Source organism: Amblyomma maculatum, chromosome 11 (genome assembly GCF_055883805.1).
Source record: "Amblyomma maculatum isolate TAMU_Amacu chromosome 11, ASM5588380v1, whole genome shotgun sequence".
NCBI classification, from domain to species: Eukaryota; Metazoa; Arthropoda; class Arachnida; order Ixodida; family Ixodidae; genus Amblyomma; species Amblyomma maculatum.
In genome coordinates, this window is record NC_139354.1 from 86,103,712 (window position 1) to 86,129,855 (window position 26,144).

Below are 26,144 nucleotides of genomic sequence, written 5' to 3' on the forward strand. Positions count from 1 at the left end.
AAGAATTAGATCTCGAAGACAAAGAGCCCGAAGAGATGTGGACTGATGTTCGTAATATAATACAAGAAGTTGCTACTAAGGTAGTTCCAAAGCAAAAGAAATGCAAAAAAGCAAACTGGTTATCTGAAGAGGCTTTGCAAATAGCTGAGGAAAGGAGGATGGCAAAAGGTATGGGGGAAAGAGAAAGATACAAGGTTCTCAATGCGGATTTTCAGAAAATAGCAAGGAGAGATAAGAATGCCTTCCTGAACATACAGTGTCAAGCAGTTGAGGCCAACAGCCAATTAAGGAACACAAGAGCTCTGTATAAGACAATCAAAGATATCAAAAAAAGCTTCAGTGCTAAGCTGGGCGTGATAAAGAACAAACGAGGCAAAGACCTCACTGAAGCCTCAGAGATAAAGAAGAGGTGGCAGGAATACACAGAAGAACTGTACAAGAAGGACCCGGATGTGCAAACACAACATAGGACGGTTGTGATTACTGATCTCGAGCCGGGCATCCTGAAGAGTGAAGTTGAATGGGCCTTAGCCAGCCTTGCTAAGAACAAAGCTAGCGGAATTGATGTATTCCAGCTGAGTTGCTTCAAAGCCTCAACCACTACGCTGTTAACACACTGCATACATTATGTCAAAAGATTTGGACAACCCTGCAGTGACCACAGGATTGGAGGAGGTCAGTTTACATCCCCATTCCAAAGAGAGGCAGTGCCAAAGATTGTTCCAACTACCGCACGATCGCGCTTATTTCGCATGCTAGCAAGGTGATGTTAAAAATCCTGCAAGGTAGGCTGCAGCAGTATGTGGATCGGGAGCTTCCGGACGTGCAAGCTGGGTTTCGCAAGGGCAGAGGAACTAGAGACCAAATTGCCAACCCTCGCTGGATCATGGAAAAAGCAAGAGAGTTCCAGAAACCAATTTACTTCTGCTTTATTGATCATGCGAAAGCGTTTGACTGCGTAGATTACAGCAGATTGTGGCAAGCTCTCCAAGAGATGGGAGTTCCAATTCACCTCATCTGTCTCCTCAGGAACCTTTATGAAGGGCAAGAGGCCACAGTCAGAACTGGGCATGGCCTTACTGATTGATTTCCGATTGAGAAAGGAGTGAGGCAAGGCTGCATACTGTCGCCCTGCCTATTTAACCTATATGCAGAGTGCATCATGAGGAAGGCCGGTCTGGACGAGTCTTCAGCTGGAGTGAAGATTGCTGGAAAACATATCAACAACCTTAGATATGCGGATGATACCACTTTAATGGCAGAAAGTGAAGTGGAACTCAAGAGACTTCTGATGCGCGTACAAGAAGAGAGTGAGAAGTTTGGGCTTAAACTGAACATTAAAAAGACGAAGGTCATGGCGTCTTGCCCTATCAAGTCCTGGAGCATCAATGGACAAGAAGTGGAAGCTGTGACAGATTTTCTGTTCTTGGGCGCCAAGATTACCTCGGAAGGAGACTGCAGCCATGAAATTAGGAGACGCCTGCTTCTGGGAACGAGAGCAATGGTTAGCCTTGACCGCCTAGTAAAGAGCAGAGACATTAGTCTACCAACCAAGATCCGTATAACCCGTGCTATGGTCTTTCCAGTTGTGATGTATGGATGCGAGAGTTAGACTGTGAAAAAGGCTGACCGCCGAAGAATTGAAGCGTTTGAATTGTGGTGCTGGCGAAGACTCTTAAGAGTTCCTTGGACTGCCAGAAGATCAAATCAGTCGATATTGTCGACCATAAACCCTGACTGCTCATTGGAGGGTCAAATTCTAAAGTTAAAGCTCAGCTACTTTGGTCATCTGATGAGAAGAGAGGAGTCGCTGGAGAAAGATTTGATGTTGGGAAAGGTTGAGGGTCGCCGGAGAAGGGGTAGGCAGCGAACGCGATGGTTAGATGGCATTCTCGAGGCATTGCAGATGAAGCTATGTGATGTTAAGAAGATAGTGAGAGACCGGAAAGCGTGGCGTGACATGGTCCATAGGGTCACGAAGAGTCGGACACGACTGAACGCCTGAACTGAACTGAAACCAAATGTCCAGCAATGTCTCTGTTGATATGAGACAATGCTGGTTTCTATATTTATTGTAATGATTTTTTTCATGATGTCAGTGCACAGTAAAGAACCCCAGCTGGTCAAAATTTCCGGAGTCCTCCACTACGGCGTCTCTTATAGCCTGAGTCGCTTTGGGAGGTTAAACCCCAACAACCAAACCAAACTATTACGAACACAAATGTGTCTGAAACTGCTGGAGTTTATATGCGTATTGGCGTAATTATTATTTTCGACACAATATAACGCCACCCTCTATCGATTGACACCACTCATTAACCTCTATCACTTCTCAATTACAAATGCTGCGGACAACTTTTACATTTTTCGCCTGTAAATAATTACCTAATTACAATATTGGCCTAATTATTTTTCTGCAGCAACATTACGTCAGCCTTTATCGATTTACACCATCATTACCTCTACTGCTTCTCATTTACTCGCAAGTGCTGCAGACACGATTTTTCGGACGCAGTCTGCGGACAGAGTTGTAGACACGGACTGCGGACAGAAGTCTGTGAACATAGCGAAGTAACGTTTTCGCGTTAAAACAACAAGCGCAACCAAACAAGCTCGGGAGAGAGATGGTGAAGGCTATTCCTGGCCCTACGGGGCTGGGACGGTAGGTCAACGCCGCTTGCGGCGGGGCTAGCTAAAGCCCCTAGATCCGTTTTTTTTTTTTTTTGTTAAAAACCGCATCTAGGGACTTTAGGGCTAGCCAGCCACCGCATTTTTATGCATTGTAGGCCGTCATTGCTGCCGCCACCGCTAGGTGGTGGACAACGGTGGTGGCGGCGCGCGTCTTTCTCTCCCTCTTCTTTTTCTTTCTTCTCTACCTTCTATCTTCTGTTGTTGTTGCGGCTGTAGGAAGAAGGAAAAGAAAATGCACGGGCCTGCTACTGGATCTGTAGCTGAGCCAACACGAAGAGGCGTCCGTGTGCTGTGCAATGTCAGCGCACGTTAAAGATCCGCAGGTCGTCGAAATTACTCCGTAGCCCTCCACTACGGCTCCTCTTTCTCTCTTTCCACTTTCACTCCCATCTTCCTCCCTTCCCTTACAGCGCGGTTGCGGTGTCCACAGAAAACAAGTGAGACAGTTACCGCGCCTTTCCCTTCCTATAAAAAAATCAGTTGTGGCTGTAGGAAGAAGGAGGAGGAGGAGGAGGAAAAACTTTATTTAGTCCTATATTATTTGGCGGTTTTTGGACGTCTTCAGAGATGTCTGCTTGTTGTATCCACAAGAGTCTTCTCCGTCGACTTCGTCCACTTTTTACAATGGTCGGTTGCCCTCAGTCCAGGGCTCCGCTGGCTGCTGCCGCCCGTTGGGCTCGCTGTACCAGACCTTTCTGGTCTTCGCAGCGGTCGCTGGACAGCAGAGTCTCCCATTGCTCCGCACTCGGGTTTCGAAATTTGGGGACCACATCTATGTTTTGACATGCCCATGTGATGTGATACAGTGTTGGTTTTTCATAGCACCACGGACATCTGTCAGCGTATAAGGTAGGGTGCATTTTGTTTAGTATGTGTAGGTTTCGGTATGAACCCGTCTGTAATTGTCTCCATATGACAGTTTCCTCTCTGGTGAGAGAACTGTGCGGTGGGGGATATCGCATTCTTCTTCCTCTATAGTTTTCTAGTATGGCCGAGTATGCCTTGGGTGCTGGCAAAAGTTCCGCGGACCCGTCGGATGCTCGGAAAGTAGTGTATGCTCGAGCTATCTTGTCAGCCTCTTGGTTCCCTGCCACCCCCATGTGCCCCGGTACCCATATAATTTTGTGTCTGGTCTTGTTTTCTTCGTGGTTTTTAAATCTGTCGCTCGCTTCGAGGAGTATACGAAGCGCGTGACGACCAATCCTACCATTCATGAAATTTCGACAGGCTGTTTGAGAGTCCGTGAGTATCGTTAGCGACCGCCCAGCTCTATAGCCCTCCGCCACCGCTAGAGAAATGGCTACTTCCTCGGCCTCTGCTGCTGTGCAGTGTCGGATAGAGGCGCTGGTCACTTCGCGTAGAGACGAATTGACCACCGTGGCCACTGCAATTTTGTTCTGTCCTCCTCTCGAGGATGCGTCTGCATACACTGCCAGATGGTGGTGTTACCCGAGCTGCTCGCCATGATTAGGCTGGGATAGTTGTGGGGTTTGAACGGGTGTCGGCGCAGGGGCCGCGGGTACCACGGCAGCGAGGAGTTTGCCCTGTGCTTCTATAGCTTTGCTCAGCATCTCAAATTGTTGCGTGACTTTTGAGCCGATTGTAACGGGCAAACCCACCCTTCGAACGTGGCTGGCCGAGTGCCGCTAGTTCCGTGCGTCATGACCTTGGCAGATACTGTGCCTTTCCTTTCTTATAAACCAATTTACACTGGAAGCGAAAGCCTAACTACACTAGGTATAGCAGGTCTTCGTGCGAATTTAAATTTGACCGTCAAATACCCTTGACATATTTAAGTGTGGGCATCCACCATTTTGTGGTCACCCAATTCTATATGCACCATCCTTTCCGCAAATCCTAAAACGGATAGGCCGCCCTGGGCCCAGCCGCGGTTGTGTAGTGGTTAGACCCCCGATTACTGTTCTGGAGTTTGTGGGTTCGATGCCGGCCGGCGGTGGCTGTGTTTCGATGGAGGCGAACCGGAGAGGCGTCCGTGTGCTGTGCGACGTCAGTTGTTATCGCGACTCTAGGAAGAAAGAAAAGGAAATTACTAGACTTTTGGCGACTAAAGAGGTGAAAGGCGAAAGCCTGGAGTGCCGCATTATGCTACGCATTTGTTGCGAATATGGCGGTGAATGATGCTTCGAGTAGAGGGTGACTACTGTTTCACTTTCCTCCCTTCCTTTCGGGCGTGGTACACGTGTCCGCGGAACATTGGGACAGAGACTGCGCCTTTATTATCTTATAAATCATTTCAAGACACCGTCCATGCTTGCTGTACTAACGATGGTTGTTGTTGTGGCTGTAGGAAGAAGGAAAAGAAAATGCACGGGCCTGCTACTGGATCTGTAGCTGAGCCACCGCCGCTGCCTCGTGCAGATAGAAGAGAATATAGAGAAGAAAGATACGCAAGAGGGAAAGAAAGACGCGCGCCGCAACAGCCGTCGTCCACCACCAGCGGTGGCGTGTGCAATGACGACCTACAACAGATTAAAAATCGGTGCCAGGCCAGCCCCCGCCGCAAGCAGAGGTGACCCACCTGCATCAGCCACATCGCACAAGGTCCCCAGGTGGTCGAAATTACTCCGTAGCCCTTCACTACGGCTCCTCTTTCTCTCTTTCCACTTTAACTCCCACCTTACTCCCTTCCCTTACGGCGTGGTTGAGGTGTCCACAGAAAACAAGCGAGCAGTTACCGCGCCTTTCATCATCATCATCATCATCATCAGCCTGATTATACCCACTGCAGGGCGAAGGCCTCTCCCATATTTCTCCACTTAACCCGGTTCTGTGCTAGCTGGACTCACTTGACCCCTGCGAACTTCTTAATCTCATCCGCCCACCTAACTTTCTGCCGCCCCCTGCTACGCTTTCCTTCCCTTGGAATCCAGTTTGTTACCCTCAGCGACCATCGGTTATCCTCTCTTCGCACTACATGTCCATTTCTTCTTAATTTCCACTAGAATGTCGTTAACTTGGGTTATTTCTCTGACCCACTCAGCACGCTTTCTATCTCTTAATGTTACCCCTACCATTTTTTGTTCCATAGCCCTCTGGGTTGTCCTCAACTTAAGCAGAACTCTCTTGGTTAGCCTCTACGTTTCAGCCCCATAGGTGAGTACAGGCAAGATGCAACTGTTGTATACTTTCCTCTTGAGCGATACCGGTAAGCTGCTAGTCATAATCTGCGAGTGCTTGCCAAATGTGCTCCATCCCAATCTTATTCTTCTTGTTATTTCCTTTTCATGGTCCGGATCTGCGGTTACTACCTGTCCTAAGTAGATATATTCGCCTACTACTTCCAGTACTTCGCTACCTAATGTAAACTCCTGTTCCTTCCCGAGGCTGTTGAACATTACCTTAGTATTCTGCATATTGATTTTCAAGCCTACCTTTCTACTTTTCCTGTCTAGGTCATCAATCATTATTTGCAGTTCATCTCCCGAGTTGCTTAGCAAGGCAATGACACGACCGCGCCTTTCCCTTCCTATAAATCAATCAGTTTAAGGCAGCGGAGGTAGCTCAGCTACAGAGCCAGTAGCAGGCCCGTGCATTTTCTTTTCCTTCTTCGTACAGCCACAACAACATAAGACACGCGCTTATACCGCATGTCTCACTCTGTTCATCGGCAGAGCAATGCTCCCGCCCTATCTAGAAACTGATCGTACGAACGCAACACCCCCTCAAGTTTGCAAGTACTGCTTCATCTTATGACTTAGCACCGAGTTTTGGCTTCTGCATGCGTCATGATGGCACAAAATTGTAGATATTCCGAGCTGAAATGGCGCAACGGTGACGTTCGAGCCAGTGCCACCATGGCTGATAATGCGGTGAGCCAGCCAAGAGCTGCGTTCCGAAGAATTTTGTGCGCCTTCGGAGCCGCTGGGGGCAACGGTCGGCTCAATAATCCAGCTCAAAGCTCGGGCTTCCAGTACCTGAATCTCAGAGAGACGCCCCGACTTCAAGGTGCGAAGGGCTGCGCTCGCCTAAAGAAGCGGCCAAGTTCTTGGCAGGACTCCTTTCTGGGGCAGCAGTTTCCCGACTCCAGGAACCGGGAACAGGAAAGCTATATGGTGGTCTATACGGAAATACCTAAGGGAATTCTGTATGCCCTAATTTTCGCAAAAGCAAGATGTTGACATATATAATCTAGAGCAGATATCTCCGACAAGTGTTGTGATTTCAAATAGTTTATTCGTCCACTAGAACAAATACCAATACAAACCGGTTTCCTATCAGCAGGTGTTGCAGGATAGAGGTGTGCTCGAGAACGAGAGGCGCGTTGTACCGACACCCCCGAGATTTTAACAAGGCCTGCGCACTCCAGCAGCCTACATCACGACAGGCGGATGGCGATAAAGTACGAGAAAATGAAGGTGCGAGCGCGAATCTCGTGTCGAGTCACATGATGTCATCTCGTCCTTTTACCCAAGCCTGTACGCGCAGATTCAGTGGCTGATCCTTTATCGCTCATCCGCCTGTCATGACGTTCGCTGATGGGAGAGAAGGTGATGCAAAGGCCTTGTTAAAATCTCGGTGGTGTCGGTTGTACGCGCACTACCATGTCATTAAATGAAATGGTTAGGACGCAATTTCGCCAGACATAGTAAAAATAATTTCCAGCCGTTCATGCTGCCACACATGCCTATCGAATGTTATCGCATTAAACACCACATTCAAGGGCACAGGTCAATGGTAGTATTGCTCAGTAACATTAGCATCTCGTAAACGTTTCCTCATGTTTTTATACTTCTTTTATTATTAGCGCGAAAGCGTTACCTAAAATCACAGATTTCTGTCCGCAGTTCCTGTCCGCAGACCGCATCCGCAAATTCGTGTCCGCAGCAGTTGAGGGTAATTGAAAAGTGGTAGAGGTTAATGAGTGGTGTCACTCGATAGAGGCTCACGTAATGTGGCTGCAGAAAAATAATTATGCTAATAGGTGGCTTAGGTAAATATTTAGAATATCTGGTTCACAGGAAAGGAAAAGCGCAGTGTCTGCCACACTTGTTCTGTGGACACCTTAACCACGCCGTAAAAGAAACTGATTGATTTATATAAAGGGAAAGGCGCGGTAACTGTCTTATGTTTTGTAGACACCTCAACCGCGCCGTTAGGAAAGGGAGGAAGATGGGAGTGAAAGCGGAAAGGACGAAAGAGGAGCCGCAGTGGAGCGCTACGGAGTAAGGGAAGGGAGGAAGATAGGAATTAAAGCGGGAAGAGAGAAACGGGTGCCATAGTGGATATGACATCACGAATGAGACGTCATGCAACCAAAAGTAGAGCCGAAAGAGGATATGGGAATTGATTGGCGCGCAATTTGAAAGTACCAAAGACAAAAATGTGCAAACAAGAAGTGAATTAAGCTACTAGAAGCAACCACAAGCAACCAACTGCAGCATCCGTGCTTTCGCTTACTCTAATGTAGATTCTGCAGTGCTCTTTATTGTTATGGGTTTTCCTTATTTTTATTGTTTAATTACGTAGTGATAACCTGTTCTAGGTCACGTGGTAGACACCCAGCTTCAATGCTGGGGCAAACGAATGCTGTAACGGTAATGTAAAGGGTGGATTGCAACATCGCCATAAACTGGCGGAATGTGCTCAGTAGAGCAGACGCTCATAATATTGCCGCGAAACCTTCAAAACTGTATTTGTTGCTTTTTAACAGCCGCCGGCATGCGACCTTATCACTCTGATTCTGGATCGCGTATCAGTTCTGTATTCTTTGCTGGTAATGCTCGATGTCGCGAGACGCACCTTTATCAGTTTCGTTGTAGCGCAAGATGCACCGAGATCTGTCTCGAAGATTCGTGCGGTGGACCTGGCGGCAACGAGTTATGCAAAGGTGGCTGCCAGGAGCCTACTATCCAGGGCCTACCAGCGAATCTTTGTGATGGGTCAGCCAGCTGCACAGAGCCACGCATCCATGGCTCGCACCCCCTTCCTACAGTCGGAACCGTTTGCTGTCTCTGCCACACCTTGAGCCTGCAAAGAGCCCTCACGATTATCCCTGCCACCTTCTGCAAGCCTGCCCAGTACCTCCCAAGCTGTATCTTGACCTGCCGCGTGTTCTCGTGACACTTGAAATAAAATAAAGTTTGTTTCTTCGCTCGTTTGGTTCCCATTTTTGCATGACTGCTCGTCGCTCTAATGCAAAAGGTTTCATATGAAACGGCCTTCTGGGGGAGGACAAGTGGTGTAAGTTCGAATTTTTGGAGTTTGCATTGTGTATTGAACTATTGCCTCCAGCTTCTTTTGTCGATTAGATAAACAAATTGCAGAATATACAGGAGGATATGGTGTAGAACTAATTGTGGGTTGCCCCTGGTTCGATTTCCCACTGACCTCCTTTCAACGGCCACCTTGAAATGGCAGCATTCTGAGCCAGGGTGCAACTGGCTGCACATATGCCAAGCCTTGGCATGAGTCTCGGGTTATCAGTATTCCGGCTTAATATGAGTTAATCATGGTGCTAAAGCGGGAATAGAATGGCTGGATATGGGTGTAATCATAGCACAAGTGTGGGGCTAGGATGTCTTTGTATAGGCATAATCATATGTGGAGGTAGGATGGCTGGATATAGGCAAAGTCTCGGCAGGAGCGTGGGGACAGGTAGGCTCTACGTGGGAGTAAGCTTGGCGCGAGCGTGGTGGCAGGTTGGCTGCACGCGCGCATGCTTGGCGCTAATGTGGCGACAGCTTTGCTCTACGCGGGTATACCCTTGGCGACGGGCTGGCTGTATGCAGGCATACTCGTTGCACTAAAATGGTGAAGGGTTGGCACACTATTGGCATAGATGGTGGCGCCATTGTTGGAATAAGTAGTAATTTGCCCAAATGCCAATGAATGACCTATATTCATGCCAACTTTTGCCACCAGAATGCCAATCAAGGACCATTGCTTTTGTGCTGCTTGGGGAAATCGTAATACAAAAACTGACGAGTCTATATATAAATTGTCGACGGCACTTTCAGTGCGTTCCGCGGAGATTGGAAATGCATCGATTCTCTGGCGCCGATCGCTAGAGCACGAAGGAAGTACATGAAACTATGTGCCACTATGCTGACACGCACTGCGATACGCTGCTGAATCGGTTTTCCATTATTTTCTTTTTTACTTTTTTGCGGTGTTACGAGCGCTGTGCTAGCGGATTTCCGTAGCGCGAGCGAGGGGTGTCTGCTACTGGGCGTCTGCGTCTGGCTACAGTGGCTAGAATTCTAGCCACTGTAGTCTGGCGGCGAAACCATGCAACGCGCCAAAAAGCATGGTTTCGCCGCCAGGTGCCACATAGATTGCTGGAATCGCGAATAGAAGGGGGAGGGGGGGTTCTAATAAAGCACTACTTGCATCTCAAGTCTGCTCCACCGTACAATATTGAAGCGCGTGTTCCAGCGCCGCAGAAACCGCGCCTCCCCAGCCGTTTCTGACGAGACAGATACCTCCAGATGAGGCGCAGGCTCTGCAAGGCTGGGTAGAATGCGCGGGCGGGAATGCGGCGCGCCTCAGAGAGCCACCTGCGACGCCACAACACAATCAGAACCACAGTGAACACAAGATGTTCGAAAAGGTTGCGCTGCCGCCACCTGACGCCGGAGTTCATACAGACGTTAAACGTCTTTTATGCGAGCCGCCACATTGTTCTCGCAACCACACTCTAAAAAACATGCCAGAGGCTCTCGGGAGCCCTGCAGTTGACACCCTGGTCACTGGGTGCGATACCCCATCTGGCTAGGCACTGTCGCGTGGGGAGGACGCTCCAGCACCTAAGCCAGTCAAAATCTCGAACTTCATTTGGCAGCCAACAAGCTGCCCACGCTCGCCATTTGGGTGCAGCGGTCTCTCGTTGCTCATCAGCCGAAAGCCTGCGAACGGCTACTAATTCGTTGACGCGTATTACTGGTAGGTCACCTACATAGCATTTGCCAGGTCGGCATCGAGTTTCGACTTTATCTCTGCAGTTCAGTTCAGTTAAGTTCAGTCGTTCAGTCATGTACGACTCTTCGTGACCCTATGGACCATATCACACCACGCTTTCCGGTCTCTCACTATCTTCCTAGCATCATATAACTTCATCTGCAGCACCACAAACCTCGAGGTAAAAAGGAAGATTTCTGTCCGTCTGCGGACCGAGGTAATGTAGGGATGTAAACGCACAATCCGCTGTGCTCATCCGTTAAGACTCGTCATTTAATAGCCTCTCCGCCAGCTTTAACGCGAGTACTCGATCCACTGTCGGGTAGCCCGGCAGACCAAGGCCTCCCTGCTCGTCGGTAGGTGTAGGATGTGGCAGGCGAGTAGCGCTGTCCTGCCGTCCCAAAGAAAAGTACCATAAGAGACGCGAGTCGGTTCGCCACACGCCACGGGATTGTTGCGATACTCGCCACATAAGGGGTGAAAGCGCACGCTCGTGTCTCAACGACACTGACTTTGGTATAGGGAGCCCAAGCTCAAGTTTCGCCGCGCGACGGCAGCGCCGCATTCCTGGCGCGGTGGCGAAATGTGAAACGATGGGGCTTCGCCGGAGCAGACGCTGCGCTAGATTCCTGTGCACGCGCGGCGATCGCGTTGCGTCTGGCGGTTATTTGGCGATACAAAAACGCTTCCGCTGATGTGGAACGGATGTACTAAGTAGCATTGTGTCATGGGAAGCCACAATAGTAGGCGAAGCACCAAAATTCGAGGCTCACGTGTGAAACTTTGCAGATTCCTGTGGAAGCGTGTCCGCAAGACCTGTTTTCCAACACCATGACAGCGTTCTGAGAAGTCTCGCGTTCTTAGTGGAAACGAAAAGAGCCAATTTCCCCTTTCTTCGTAAACTCAGAAATGTTGACAGTTGACAAAGACGGTTTGGAGAGCCATCAAAAAAGTACAGTGGTTAAACACCATGCATAAAAAGTGAAGAGGATGGAAGATTATCCTGCTCGTTGCTCCCCGCGTGTCTAGTTTTGCCGATTTTTTGTGCTGTCTCCCTGCTTTGAGTGCTCTGAGAGCAACCAAATCAACAGATGTGACGTCCGCAATCGAGACTGATGTGTGAATGTGCCCTAAGTGTCCACAGCTGCCTTTTCATTTTTAGATTGACCAAGACAATATCTAGGAACGAGGCCTTTTTTTTTCGGGGGTGGGGGCGGCGTTGGAAAACATGCCTTGCTGAGACGCTTTTACAGATTTTCGCAAATTGGCCAATAAGTGAACCAATTATTATTATTATTATTATTATTATTATTATTATTATTATTATTATTATTATTATTATTATTATTATTATTATTATTATTATTATTATTATTATTATCATTATTATTATTATTATTATTATTATCATTAACGAAGATATGTCGGAAGTGCAGTACAAAAGTGATCCTAGCTATGGCTCGACTAACACTACTCGCACGGAGCATCCCATTCGCGTCACAAGGTTCGTGAGTGCAAACCAAATATTATAATAAATGAAGCGCAACCATTTAATAAGAACCGAAATAAAACACTGTGTAGTACAAGCTTGGATTTCACCTGCCTTCCGAGCCAGCGAGCCGGTTATATCGCATGTAGCGCACGGAGCACGCATGTGCTTATGAGATTGCTAGCGTTCTTTGATGCTTCGGACTATATACTTATTCTTCTACTGCGAAATTTCCTTTGCTAACGTCGAAATAATAAAAAAACAAATCCGTATATAGATCGCATGCTACAGGCCAAAACGATGGTCAACGAGCGGGCCACTTTATTCCACAGTACTGATGATACTTTAGCAGTTTTTAAAGATATTATGTACGACAATATAATTACATAGCGGACTTACCTCGAGATGCATTCCTACCTTTTTGCTAACGTGGGACGCATTCACAATCAATATTTACTCATCCCCGTCTGTCGTCTGCTCTACAGTGCAGACGTGAATAAAGTTTCCTGCTTATCCTTCATGGAAGCACGCGTCAGATTGCCCAATCAAGACGGAATGCGGGTTGCATGTCGCGGTGCACCTGCGGGGGCGCGTCAATGTGCGTGCTCGTGCGAGAGAAAGCGCACGGCGCACGCCGTGAAGGCAGCGAGCGAGCCGGCGGCGTCCAGTGAGTGCCCGCGCAGCAAAGCAGCGCGAGACGTCTGCACGTGCGCAGAAGCGAGCGAGCGAAAGGAGAAAACTTGCACGGGGTGCCTAGGTGGTGCCGCCGCGTTTATCCCCAGTTTCTATTTTTCTGTCAGAGATGGCGCTCCCTGTCAGGAGCAGCAGCGCCGCTCGTGGTTTGACCCCACTTGGCTCAAACCAGCAAGCCTAGTACACGTACGGTGTTCGTAAACGGTATGGCGGCATATAAAGGACCCCTGAACTGACCGAAACGGAGTGCATTGCTTTTCTTTTCCTTCTTTTGAGGCGCGCATTCTGAAAAGATGTTCAAAAAACAATAAAACTATCGTTGTCATGTATGAGGAGGGAAATGTCCTCCGCGTATGCAGATACAAGGATCATCGTCTGTCCAACAGATGAAAACCTCCAATACGCCTGTGCACCGTGACGCTACGCAGTAGCGGGTCAAGCGAAAGTGTGAAGAGTACCGGCGAGAGCGGGCACCCCTGACGTATTCCCCTTGTTGTTGGAAGACGCAGGCAATTTGGCCATTCAGTACAAGTCCCTGCTAAGGTCTGTATAAAGGCAACGTAGGAGCTGAACGAATTCGTCAGGAGAGCCGAATGAACCTAGCACTGCGAACAGGTAGCCATGTTCAACGCAGTCGAAGGCCTTCGCCTGGTCAAAGGCAACGCAAGCTCCAGTGATCCGTTTGGCACACGCGTACTCGCACACGTCCCTCAGAGAAGCGAACACCGAATCGTCCAGATACCGCACAGGATAGGTATAGGCTAACCAAATCCCGCAGGTAGGTTCGCACCCTACGAACCACCAATGTGGCTACCAGTTTATTGTCAGTGTTAAGTAAGGTACTCGGTCGCCACTATGAAGAACTCGACGGCGTCGCCCCCTCGTGCGGAATTAGAACGATACTGCCGACGCTAAACGAGGGGGTGCTTCTCTCTGAAACTGATTTATATATAGGAATCGAAAGGCGTGGTAACAGTCTCACTTGTTTTCTGTGGACACCGCAACCGCGCCGTAAGGGAAGGGAGGAAGTGGGAGTGAAAGTGGAAAGTGAAAAAAAGAGGAGTCGTAGTGGAGGGCTACGGAGTAATTTCGACCACCTGGGGATCTTTAATTTGCGCTCACATCGGACAGCACATGGACGCCTCTTCGTTTCCTAAGGTCTGAGGATGTCGAATAAAGCTACACAAAGAGAATTTATTGTGTACATACATACATACATGCATACATACATACATACATACATACATACATACATACATACATACATACATACATACATACATACATACATACATACATACATACATACATACATACATACGTACGTACGTACGTACGTACGTACATACATACATACATACATACATACATACATACATACATACATACATACATACATACATACATACATACATACATACATACATACATACATACATACATACATACATACATACATACATACATACATACATGCATGCATACATACATACATACATACATACATACATACATACATACATACATACATACATACATACATACATACATACATACATACATACATACATACATACATACATACATACATACATACATACATACATTACCCACAAGCCAATAGCACTATACAAAACACTATAGGCTACTTATACAAACTAAGCTCACACACATGATGCTTCAGAGAGGGGAAAGCAATATGAGGGGGGTTATAATAAAGCATGACAGGCATCTAAGTCTATTCTCCCGTACAACCTAGAAGCACATGTGCCAGTGACGCAGAAACCGCGCCTCACCGTCCGTTTCCAACTGGACTGAACAGATACTTCCAGATGACGAGGCGCAGGCTCTGCAAGGCTGGGTGCATTGTGCGGCCGGGCCCAGCAAGGACACCCCAGCTTCTAAGCTACTCAAAATCTCTAACTTCATTTGGCAGGGCGACAGCGTCTCTCGTTGCTCATCAGCTGAAAGACAAAGGCTACGAACGGCAACTAGTTCGCTTATGCGTATGGCCAAGTCGCCTACATTAACATCTGACAAGTAAACATCGAACAACTTAAGGCCCGTTCACACTTGCGACTAGCAGCGGTCGCGCGACCGTTTTCGTGGAAAAGCGACAGTCGCAAATGGTCGCATCGGTCGAAATGCGACTGCCGCGGGCCGATCGGGCACTGCTCGAATTTTCAGTCGCGCGACTACTAGCCGCAAACCATTTCACCAATCAGCGAGGTCCCGGAGTACTCGATCGAGCACCTTCACAATGCAATTAAAGAATACCCCTACCTTTTCAACAAACGGCACCCGGAATTCAAAGGCAGGGAGATAGGATATGGCCTTGGAGGAGATTGGAAAGATATTCGGACTATCCGGTAAATACCATGAACTTTTGAGAAATGGGTTTTTCAAGCAGGAGCAACATTTTATATTGACACCACGGTGATTGACATCGTCGATTCGTCGTCGGCGTTCTCCTGGAAACACGAGAGCGCGGCATGCGTACCGGCTCGCCTAAAAAAGCTGAAGTGTCTGGCAGGTGGCAGCTACCGACGTTCACTGTCATCGTTCAGCAGCTCTCCTACTCCCAACTCTTTCGGAACGAGAACAGAACGAGAAGGCGACTGTCGCAAGTGTGAACATCAATAGTGGCGAGCTCCTTTCCTCTGGTCACGCGACTGGTAGTCGCGCGTCCTCATCTAGTCGCAAGTGTGAATAGACCTTTAAGGAATACGCGGCGAATGCTTAGAGAACAGATGAAACTTTTGCGTGTATCTGACGACATGTTGAAAAACACGCACAATTTTCGTAATTAAATTTTAGCCTACCAGAAGCGCGAGTAAAAGTTCTTCGGTGCGAGCAGCCGAGCAGGCGGCCTTCTCACTGCAATCACAGCATTGTCTAGAAGTGTTATACGGAAATGCTCATTTGGGACAGATAACCAGGAACCCAAGCTAGCTAAGAGGCTACAAAAGTTCAATGCCACCGAACCGAATGTCGAGCTATATATCTTCATATGAGACAAAATACTGGTTTTCATGTTTATTGTAATGGTTTCGTTGTTGCTGAAACAATCACGGACACAAACGTTTGTGCAACTGCTGGAGTGTCTATGCGTATTGATAAAATAAACTGATACTGCGGAAAGGAAAGGCGCAATGTCTGTAACGTTTCTGGCTGATTGATTGATTTATAGGAAGGGAAAGGCGCGGTAACTGTCTCACTTGTTTTCTGTGAACACCCCAACCACGCCGTAAGGGAATGGGAGAAGGTGGGAGTGAAAGAGGAAAGAGGGAAAGAGAAGCCGGAGTGGAGGGCTACGGACTAGTTTTGACCACCTGGGGATGCTTAACGTGCGCTGACATCGCACAGCACACGGACGCCTCTTCGTTTCGCCTCCATCGAAACGCATCCGCCGAGGTCGGGTTCGAACTCGGTTATTCCGGCACAGTAGTGTGTTTTAGAGCGCAGATATTTGGCGTCCGTTCCTGGGTTTCGCGTCGTCGTCGGCCTCGTAACCAGCTCCGCCCCCCTTTCATCCCCCCAGCGCTAGCAGCGACCGACTGATACCGCTGGATGCCGCTGACGCCGCTAGAGAGTCAAGATAACGTGACTGCATAGAACACCGTCGCCGCCATGCAGAAAGAGGAGGGGAGGGTCCCCCCCCCCCCTGTTCCTGTGTGGTGGATAGGGTGCTCTTCAGTTGCCGACGCGCCGGTTATTTCACGTAGGCCCCGGCACGTCGACGAATACGTGACCACCTTTCCACGGCTAGACCTGGTTCTTTGCGCTGCGGAAGCGAGGGTATCATATTGTTTGCGTCGGCATCGGCGGCGTTGTCCCTGAAACCAACTCCGCAGCTGGGGTTGACTCACTATCGGCGTCAGCAGCATCAGTCAGTCGCTGCTATCTCTTCCCTCCTCCCTTTATCGCGTTGTCCGCTTGCTGCGCGCGCTTCTGCCCCCATCGTTTGCCGCTGGGTGAACACGCCGCCCCCCTCCCCCCTCATCCTGCGAGTCTCCGGTTGTCCAAGCGCCGGCTCGAACTTAATTCCTCTCTTCGCTCCTCCTCCAATGCAACCCCTGTGCGGTGGCAATCAGAGAGCCAGATCGGTGGCGGCGGATCTGTAAATGTGCACCGCCCGAGCCGAAATTGCCGCTGCCGTTCGCCACTGCGAAATTATCTGAATACGTGGGAAAAATAAACAAAAAATTCTGTGATAGCGCATACATGTGTTGCTCGATTTCTTTGCCTCAATCTATCAAAAAGGTGAAACAGCTTATTTTCTGCGCTCAAATTTCGCATTAGGAAGTAGCGTAATCGTCGGTAATTTTTTTTTTGTGTTTTTGTTTTACTGGCAGCGTAGATTCATGTAAATAGAGTGGTGTCAGTGTGAAGGCCTCTTTTGATGGTGAAAAGAATAGCTACTGTTTTTTGTAGATAAAATTTAAAATCATTGTTATCTGCCCAGCTGCGTGTTACATAATGGACTATGGGACTATTCTTGCCACAGAATTCATTTTTACAATGAAAAGCGTGGTGCTTAAGATACGCCCCTTAGACAACCCGCTCTCCTGAATAAAAGGTTTAGACTTACATGTGCCTAGACGGACACTGAATGAGCGGTTGGCAAGGAAGTCGCTTAAACTGTTCAGCGTCCTCTCACGGATGCCTAAGTCTGCCAAGTCACGTAGTATTCCAAACCTCCAAGTTGTGTCCTAGGCCTTCTCGATATCAAAGAATACTGCAAGATAGTTCGATTTATCTGCAAACGCCTCTCTGACTCTATTCTCGAGACGGACCAGATGATCAGTTGTTGAATGTGGTTTTCTAAAGCCGCACTGACATATGTCAAGCAGTTCTCGTGCTACTAGAACAAACATTAGCTTGATATTGAGCATGCTTTCAAAATATATGCTTAGGCAACTCGTCAAGGCTGCTGACCTATAACTGCTTGGCGTGGTTGGTGACTTCCCAGCTTTGATGAATGGTACGACTGTAGCTTTTTTAGTAACTCGGGTATTTTTCTGGATACCCATATTTTGGTAAAAAAATTTTTAATGTGCCTCTATCGATGGTTCTGATAGAGCTAGCATTTCGGAATGTATATCGTCGAGGTCTGATGCTGTCTGTTTGCCAGCCGACAATACGTGATGGATTTCTTGTAATATAATTAAGCGGCTAAAAGGCTCATTGCTTCTGCCACTTGTTGGAAGTTGTTATTTTTCCGCTGTTATCTTATATTTCAAAAATGAGTGAGTAGTGGAACGAGCTGGAAACTCTGCAGAAGTGTTCTAGTATATGCGCCTGCTCCTCTATACTCGTTTGCATCCCCGGGGCTGTTAGAAGGGGAATGGTGAAAGTAGAAAATGTGCCCTTTATCTTATGGGCCTGCTCCCACACCTTTTTCAACGTGATAGAGCTCGTTATCGATGAAACGTAATCTGTCCATAAGGATTTTTCTGCGTATCTGCGGATATACCGTGCTTTAGCTCTTGCTTTCTTAAAAACTAACAAATTCTCGTATATTGGGTACCTGCAAAAGATACCCCAGGCTTTATTTTGTTGTTCTTTTGCCATCCTGCATTCATGCGTATATCATGGTTTATCTTTCCGTACTACTCCTGAGGTGCGAGAGAAGTCAATATGCGCGGCAGAAAGCATGCAGTCCGTAAACAGTTCAATAAGTCGATGCACACCATATTCCTCAGAATATATTTTATCCAGACTAGCTTCCAAACTAAACTGAGGCCAGTCCGCTAAGTGTAACTTTCAATGACGTGGCCCACTATGGATGATTGATGGAAAAGATAAAACGCTGATAATACTAAGCAGATGGTCACTTCCATGCGGGTTATCCAAGATGTCCCATTTAAAATCACTAAAACGTGATGGTGAACAGAAGGATAAATTAAGCAACGCATACTTCCAAAGCTTGCACAGCCGTATGAGTGCTTTTCTGTGTTCAGCAGACATACATTATTGCCTAAAATAACATCCTCCAAAATGCGACCCGTAGAATCTGTTTGCCTGCGCATCCAAAATGAGGAGTGAGCATTAGAATCGCCATCTACCAGGTATGGTTCTGGTAGCTGTTGTATGATTTCTTCTAGGTCTAAAAGAGTTATCATTAGGTTAGGCTCGATATAAACAGAGCATACAGGGATCGTTTTGAAATTCATAAGCGTGACTGCAGTGGCTTCGAATTTAGTTTTAAGTGTCACCTTCCAGTTGGAATGTTACTTTGCAATATTATGACTACACCTCCAGAAAGCCTGTCTGCCTGCTCACCATCGCCACGAAATATTTGGTACGTCCTTAAAATATTTACACGTTTAGGACCTAAGTTGGTCTCTTGTAAACAAAGAACTACAGGAGAAAGTGTGTTTAGGAGATCTTTTATGTCATTGTAATTTCTGAGCAGTTCCGGACAGTTTCAATGCATGAGAAATACCATATTTGATACTTTGGGGGGGATTAAAATAAATTTTTAGGTCCCTATCTTTTGAGGGCCTGTAATTGGGATGATCACTTTTTTTTTGTTCTAGAGAGGTTTGCCTCCGTTGCAGTGGAGGCGGACTGGAAGATGCTTCCATCGCCTGTTCTGAGGCGCTGGAGCTTAGTGACATAGCTGGCGTATGCAGTGCAGACCTCCCCCGCAGAGGGGAAGCCTTGTGGGCTCTCAGCTCGGGAGCTGGCGGGCCCTTCTTCGTAGATGACAGGGCTGCTTTCGCAGCGTCTGCCAGGGGCGGGGGGGGGGGGGGGGGGGGCTGCCTGAGCAGTGGCCTCTTCTCCATGTGCTGCACTGCCCCTGAGCAAAGCATCAGAAAAGTCTTCAAAGTCTATTTTTGGTGTGAAAGAAACTGCAGGTTTGGTGACTCGTTTTCGTGCTTCTTAGCAAGTTATGTTCTCTTTTGTCTTGATAGTTATTTCTTCCTCTTTCTTCCAGTTTGGACATGACCTTCAGTACACGGCATAGTCTGCTTGGCAGTTTGCACAGTGTGGCACAGTACTGCAGTCTTCCGACTGGTGATCATTGGCTGACATTTGCAACACGTTTACCGGCCACGGCAGCTTTGAGAACCATGGCCAAATTTCTGGCAGTTAAAACACAGACGGGGACTGGGAATGTAGGGTCGGACATCAATCTTGATATAGCCAACCTCAATTGCTTTCATGATGGAAAATAGCGCGAAAGTACACGAAGGACGGAAGGAAGTAAGACGCGGACAAGCGCTACCGTGTCTTTCGTTAGCTTACTGGCATTGAACGTGAGCACCAGGTGCTTCGTGGGGATTTTCTTGTCTTCTTTCCGGATTTTATTCGATGAACGTTAATGACGTTCTGTTCTGAGAGTCCTCCCAGCATCTCTTGTTCAGTTAAATCGATGAAATCAATTTCTGAAATGACCCCACGGGTGGTATTCAGGGATCGGCGTGGTGTGAAATACACATAAATGTCCCCAAAAGACACAATGTTTGCAATTTTGGACTCTTGTTTTCTGTCCCGTCCTTCAAGCAACAAGTCTTCATTAGAAAGCTTTGACAGCTTGTAGCCACTACCAAGACGTCCTTGAGACTAGTGGCGACTCCAAATGGGGATATCACTCTAGCTGGTTTTCTCTTTTCTTTCACTGTGAATCACGTGAAATCGAGGAAAAGTTTCTCTAGTTTTTGGGAAAAACCGAGCAGTTATATCGTCGGTCCGCTCTCTTTTCTTTAGGCGAATAGTCAGAGTTGGAGAAGGAGCCATAAGGTATGTGTTGTTTTCGGCCACGGTGCCAGCCACCCACCATGGAGTCCAACAAGGGGACGTGGCTTGGACTTTCAAGCAAGTGCTGCCCGCGCCAGCTGTACGCCACAATTATAACCCAATATGGCAAAACTCAGGGTGGTTCGCGACACAAGGTTAACTCTAGCTCCCTGGAAGGAGGAAAAACAAGAAGCAAGGAGAGGACAGGAGAGTTGTAGGATAGAAGATAGGAAAGTGAAAGGTGGAGACGGGTCGTCTCGATTCTTTTTTTCTTAATTTGTTACTTTCCATTACAGAAAGTTGGAGCGAAAGCTAAAGGCTACTGAGCCTCACAAAGGCTTTCGCTCCGGATGGCGTTCAGCGTGCAGTTTAAAGAACGTATACATTTAAATACAAAAGAGCACTTCGAATCATAAATACAACGCGCAGATACAAAAATCTGGTTGCATGAAATCGAGTCACTCTAAATATCTACGGATAGATTACCGACGACTCAATAAAGTGACAAAGGACGTATACCCACTGCCTCGGATCGACGACACCCTCGATCGGCTGCGTCGAGCCCGCTATTTTTCGTCGATGGATTTGAAGAGTGGATACTGGCAGATTGAAGTAGCTGAGTGCGATCGGGATAAATTTGCGTTTATAACACCGGGTGGCCTCTGTGAGTTTAAGGTAATGCCGTTTGGTTTAGTTACTGCCCTTTCAACATTTCAACGGGTCATGGACCCTGTTCTCGCCGGACTGAAGTAGCAGACCTGTTTTGTGTATTTAGATGATGTTTTATTTCGACCCAGGACTGAAGTAGCATTTGTCGACATACCAAAATGAGTTTCGCGCAAAGCAGCAATGGCAGAGGCCTCGCCGTTTGACCTGCGCCAACATGTATTTATCCTCCTGAATCGAGTCTCCAGTACAGCGGCAGACGAAATATATGACGCCCAACTGCAGAACGTCTTTCGGCCCTGACGTCGATCGTACAATTACCAACAAACCATCTACCTATCTCTGCGTATCAGGCGCCAGGAAGGGCATGCGTCCAAGGGTAATCTACCAGATGTACCCATCGGAAAAGATAACGACACTACGGGAAGCCCTCAAATCGGCCGAACACGTTGTCTCAGTGTGCTTCATGGGAACGAGCGGGACGTGCCTGACAGATAACTTTCGAAGGCAACGAATTAGGACGCTTTTCGGAGAGCATTGCGGGTGGTAAAAAATTTTATTTCCAACAGATACAGGGTAGGCGTCAACCTACCCGCCTACACGAGGGCCTGAAGCCCTTGGATCCGGGCGGCCTGTTCGGTCATTCGGATTACACCTAGCTGAGTCACAGGGTGTGACCTCAACAGCAGTATCTCAAAATTCTTCCGTTTCTGTCTGTTCATTCACATTTTTTATTTCTGGACACGTCCGTATCATATGTACCAGATCCGCCTTATCCTGACATAGTTTGCACCTATCTGAGAATTACTCCGAGTGCCACTGACGTAGCTGGGTTCGGAAAGATCCTTGTTTGTAAGCGCCTCCAAATGCTTTCTTGGGTCTTATTTAGTGTCCTATCTGCCGGTGTGTATTCGTGGCTGAGTGTGAAGAGCAGGGTGCTAACATTCGGAGGCCTTCATTTTGTCTGTAATGGTAGGAGAGAGGAGGATCTACTTCGGCTGTGCAAGAAGACGGCAAACGCACGATGGTACGCCAATCAACTGGCTATATCCGGGGGGCATGACCACTGTGCATACTTCGACAAACGCAACGGCAACCACTGGCTGTGACAGACGTATCAGGCGATCTACAGCAAGTGATCTCCAGAAGGCGCAGTATCTGTCACACGCTGTGGACAACTGAACCATACCTTAATGGAAGGGAACGGATTGATTTATAGGAAGGGAAAGGCAATGTAACTGTCTCACTTGTTTCCCCTGGACACCTAACCGCGCCGTAGGAGAAGGGGAAAGTTGGGAGTTAAAGTGGAAAGAGAGAAAAAGGAGCCGTAGTGGAGGGCGTCGGAGTAGTTTCAACCACCTGGGGATCTTTAACGTGAGTTGACATCGCACAGCCATGGCCGCTCGATGGAAGCGCACTGGGTGCGCTTCCATCGAGCTGCCGTGGCACAGCACACGGATGCCTCTTCGTTTCTCCTCCATCGAAACGCAGCCGCCGAGTTCAGGTTCTTACCCGGGTACTCCGGCACAGTAGTCGGGCGTCTTACCACTGCACCACCCAGGCGGGGCACCTTAAACCGCTGATAGCGAGCCGGCGTTCGGGCAACCAGAGAGCACCCTCGCCGCAACGCAGGAAGAGGGGTGGACCCCCTTCTCCTCTTTCTGCATTGCGGCGAGAGTGTCAGCACACGGACACCTCTTCGTTTCGCAAAACGAAGAGGCGTCCGTGTGCTGTGCGATGTCAGCGCACGGGTAAGATCCCTAGGTGGTCGAAATTACTCCGCAGCCCTCCACTACGGCTCCTCATTTTTTCCACCTTCACTCCCACCTTCCTCCCTTTCCTTACGGTGCGGTTGGGGTATCCACAGAAAACGAGTGATACAGTTACCGCGCCTTTCCCTTCCTATAAATCAATCAATCAATCTACTCAGTCACATTGTCTTAACTCGTTAGCGGCGGCAGCGCCATCAGTCAGTCGCTGCAAGCGCTGCCTCCAGCGACCCCCCCCCCCCTTCCTTTTCTCCTGTTCTCCGGTTGCTGCGCTCACTCGGATGACATGAGAATCTGGTCCCCGCAAAGGTAACCTGGGCCCCATGGAGTCCTGCCTGCAGGCAGCGGCGACCGTAGTCGACGACTACGCGACTTACTGCGGACTCCAGTGCGCCCCAGCTAAATCTGAGTTTGTGCATGTACGTCCCTCCCCTCGAGACACAACTCAGCTTCGCATCAGTCTCCCCTCGGGACCGATCCAGGAGGCCAAAGAGATCTGCGTCCTTGGCATCTTCATACACCATCAACGCAAAGTTGACACCCCTCTTTCCAAACTTCGCATGGTGGGAGACCAGGTAGGCCATATGGTCCGTCGGGTCTCCAACAAGCGGGGCGGATTACGAATGTGCCGGAGTTCCCGGGTTCGAACCCGACCACGGCGGCTGCGTTTCGATGGAGGCGAAACGAAGAGGCGTCGTGTGCTGTGCGATGTCAGTGCACGTTAAAGATCCCCAGGTGGTCGAAATTACTCCGTAGCCCTCCACTACGGCTCCTCTTTCTCTCTTTCCACTTTCATTCCCACCTTCCTCCCTTCCCTTACGGCGCGGTTCGGGTGTCCACAGAGCAAGTGTGACAGTTACTGCGCCTTTCCCTTCCTGTGAACCAATTTATTATTATTATTATTATACTGCGGCTTGCCCATGCTTTTATAACGAGCAGACGCCTCTACTCGACACCCTTCTTGAACTTGCGTAAACATAATGATAATCAATTGGTGGCCATCCACCGGAAAGTCATAAAGCGGGCTCTTGATCTTCCGGTCAGCACGCCCAACCAGAGACTTCTCGCTCTGGGCGTGGTGAACACCTTCCGGGAGCTACGAGAAGCCTACTTACTAAGCCAATACATGCGTGCTACACAGGCCACGTCCGGTCGCCGCCTCTTGAACCGACTACACATCAAACAAAATTACCACATTGAGGAAAGGGTGAGAGTGCCAGAACTCTGGAGGCGCGCCCTCCGGGTCCGACCCGGCCTTCCCCCCCAACATGTCCAAAGAAGACCATAGCGGTCGTCGCCAGGCGCGCGCGGAAGCGTTGGAGCGATACTATGGTCACCAGCAACACGTGTATTATGTTGATGTCGCCGGGCCTTACCATGGTTGGTGGTATACGGCTGCAGTCGTACACAACACAAACAGGGTGAACGGGCTAACTTTCAAAGCCTACAGCCCAACTCACGCGGAGGAGATTGCTATCGCTCTGGCTTTCAGTATTCCTAAGTCGAAACACATCATCACCGACTCGCGAGGGGCCTGTCGGAATTATAGGCTGGGATGGGCTCCCCCGGCATATACTTCAGCCTAGCTGCCAATACATAGACCCAACTCCGCATAACCTCATTTTGGCACCCAGTCACCAGGGACTCAAGGGAAACGAACAGGCCGATCAAGCCGCCCTCGCACTCTCTCCCCGGGCTATCTCCCTGTCCTTGGAAGCCTACTCGCAATCCGACAATCTGGCCCTCACATTCAAGACATCACCGATTACTACAAGTAGGAGCACAGGCGCTCCCTTGTAAAAGTGCATCCACACGACGGACCACGGACCTGTTTTGGCCCGCGGACTTGGTCCGTTGTGACGTACCACTTGCGGTCTGACAAGTCCGCGTCAGGTCCGCGGACCGGAGCTGGCGATAAATCCGGCAGCATTTTTTCTAGCGGCGGCCCTCGGACTTTTTGGAGGATTTGCACTCATTGGGTCTGGCAACGGTACAGCGCTGGCCTCTCTCGCTCGGTAGCTGAATCGCCATCGCTAGCATCGCCTCATTCGAAGCAGGCGCGGGTATAGCGCGGGCGATCAGCTGTTTTTCACGTGCTGCTGCAACCATGGCATCCTGGTCGGATGACACCACATTTTACTTTTTGGCGCTCGTGCAACAATTTCCTACTTTGTGGGACAGCAGCCGAGACGACTTCATGAGCTGTCCGAAGAAAGAACTCTTGTGGATAAACATTTGCAAGCAGATGTCATCTGAATACCCTGCGTACGGGCCATACAGTGTGGGTAAGTAAAACGTGTTTTGTACCTCTTTGTGTACGGTTAGGCTTCTTGCTCAGAAGGATGACGGATGGTGTTAGTTGGTGCAAGTATGACCATTTTCGTTGTTTTTCACGCGTGTTGTTTAGTGCGCTGAAAATATGTCTTCTTACGCGACTACAGCTCTATAAATACAGCGTCATAAATACGTAGAGCAAGCTTAGCTCGTGAATTGTGTCCAGTTTCCGCATACCGTGCACAGATCGCCTCGCTTATTGTGTTTACGTGCCACATCGACGAAAAATCCTATTCACGGAGTGCAACTATATATATATATACTTTTTTTTTTCATTACAGAAGGGCTAAAAACAGTGTTCGCGAACAAGCGGCGGACATACCGTAAAGAAAAGAATAAAGTTAATGAAAAGAAAAGTGGCCAAGCACGAGGGGACAGCTATAGCGTGAAATGGAAATTCTTTCGTTGCTTAAAATTTCTTGATGCTGTGCCACGCCCAGGACACCGGTATGCCACTGAAGCATTTTCAGAAGAGGCAGAAATGGCAAGTACATTTCCTAATATTACAGCACCGACACTACATTACTGTGCAGAAAACACTTGCTGAAATTTACATGTTCTGCACATGTTCAAACAAGACTTACTGCACATTTTTTTTTATAATAGCGTGAAAAGTTCTCAAACGTTTCTGTGCAGTCTACCAGCTATTCATTCATTAAAACGGCTCAGCATTTTACATTTTTTATCAGAGAAAAACTGCTTTTTGTTATTAACTTGAGCCCTGACGCTTACCCCCAACCCTTTATCACTTGGTTTGTATTGAGGATTTAGAGCTTCTGGTCATGCATGCGTGCACTTTTTTTTTAAGTGCGCAATGCTTCTTTTTCATTTAGCAAGTA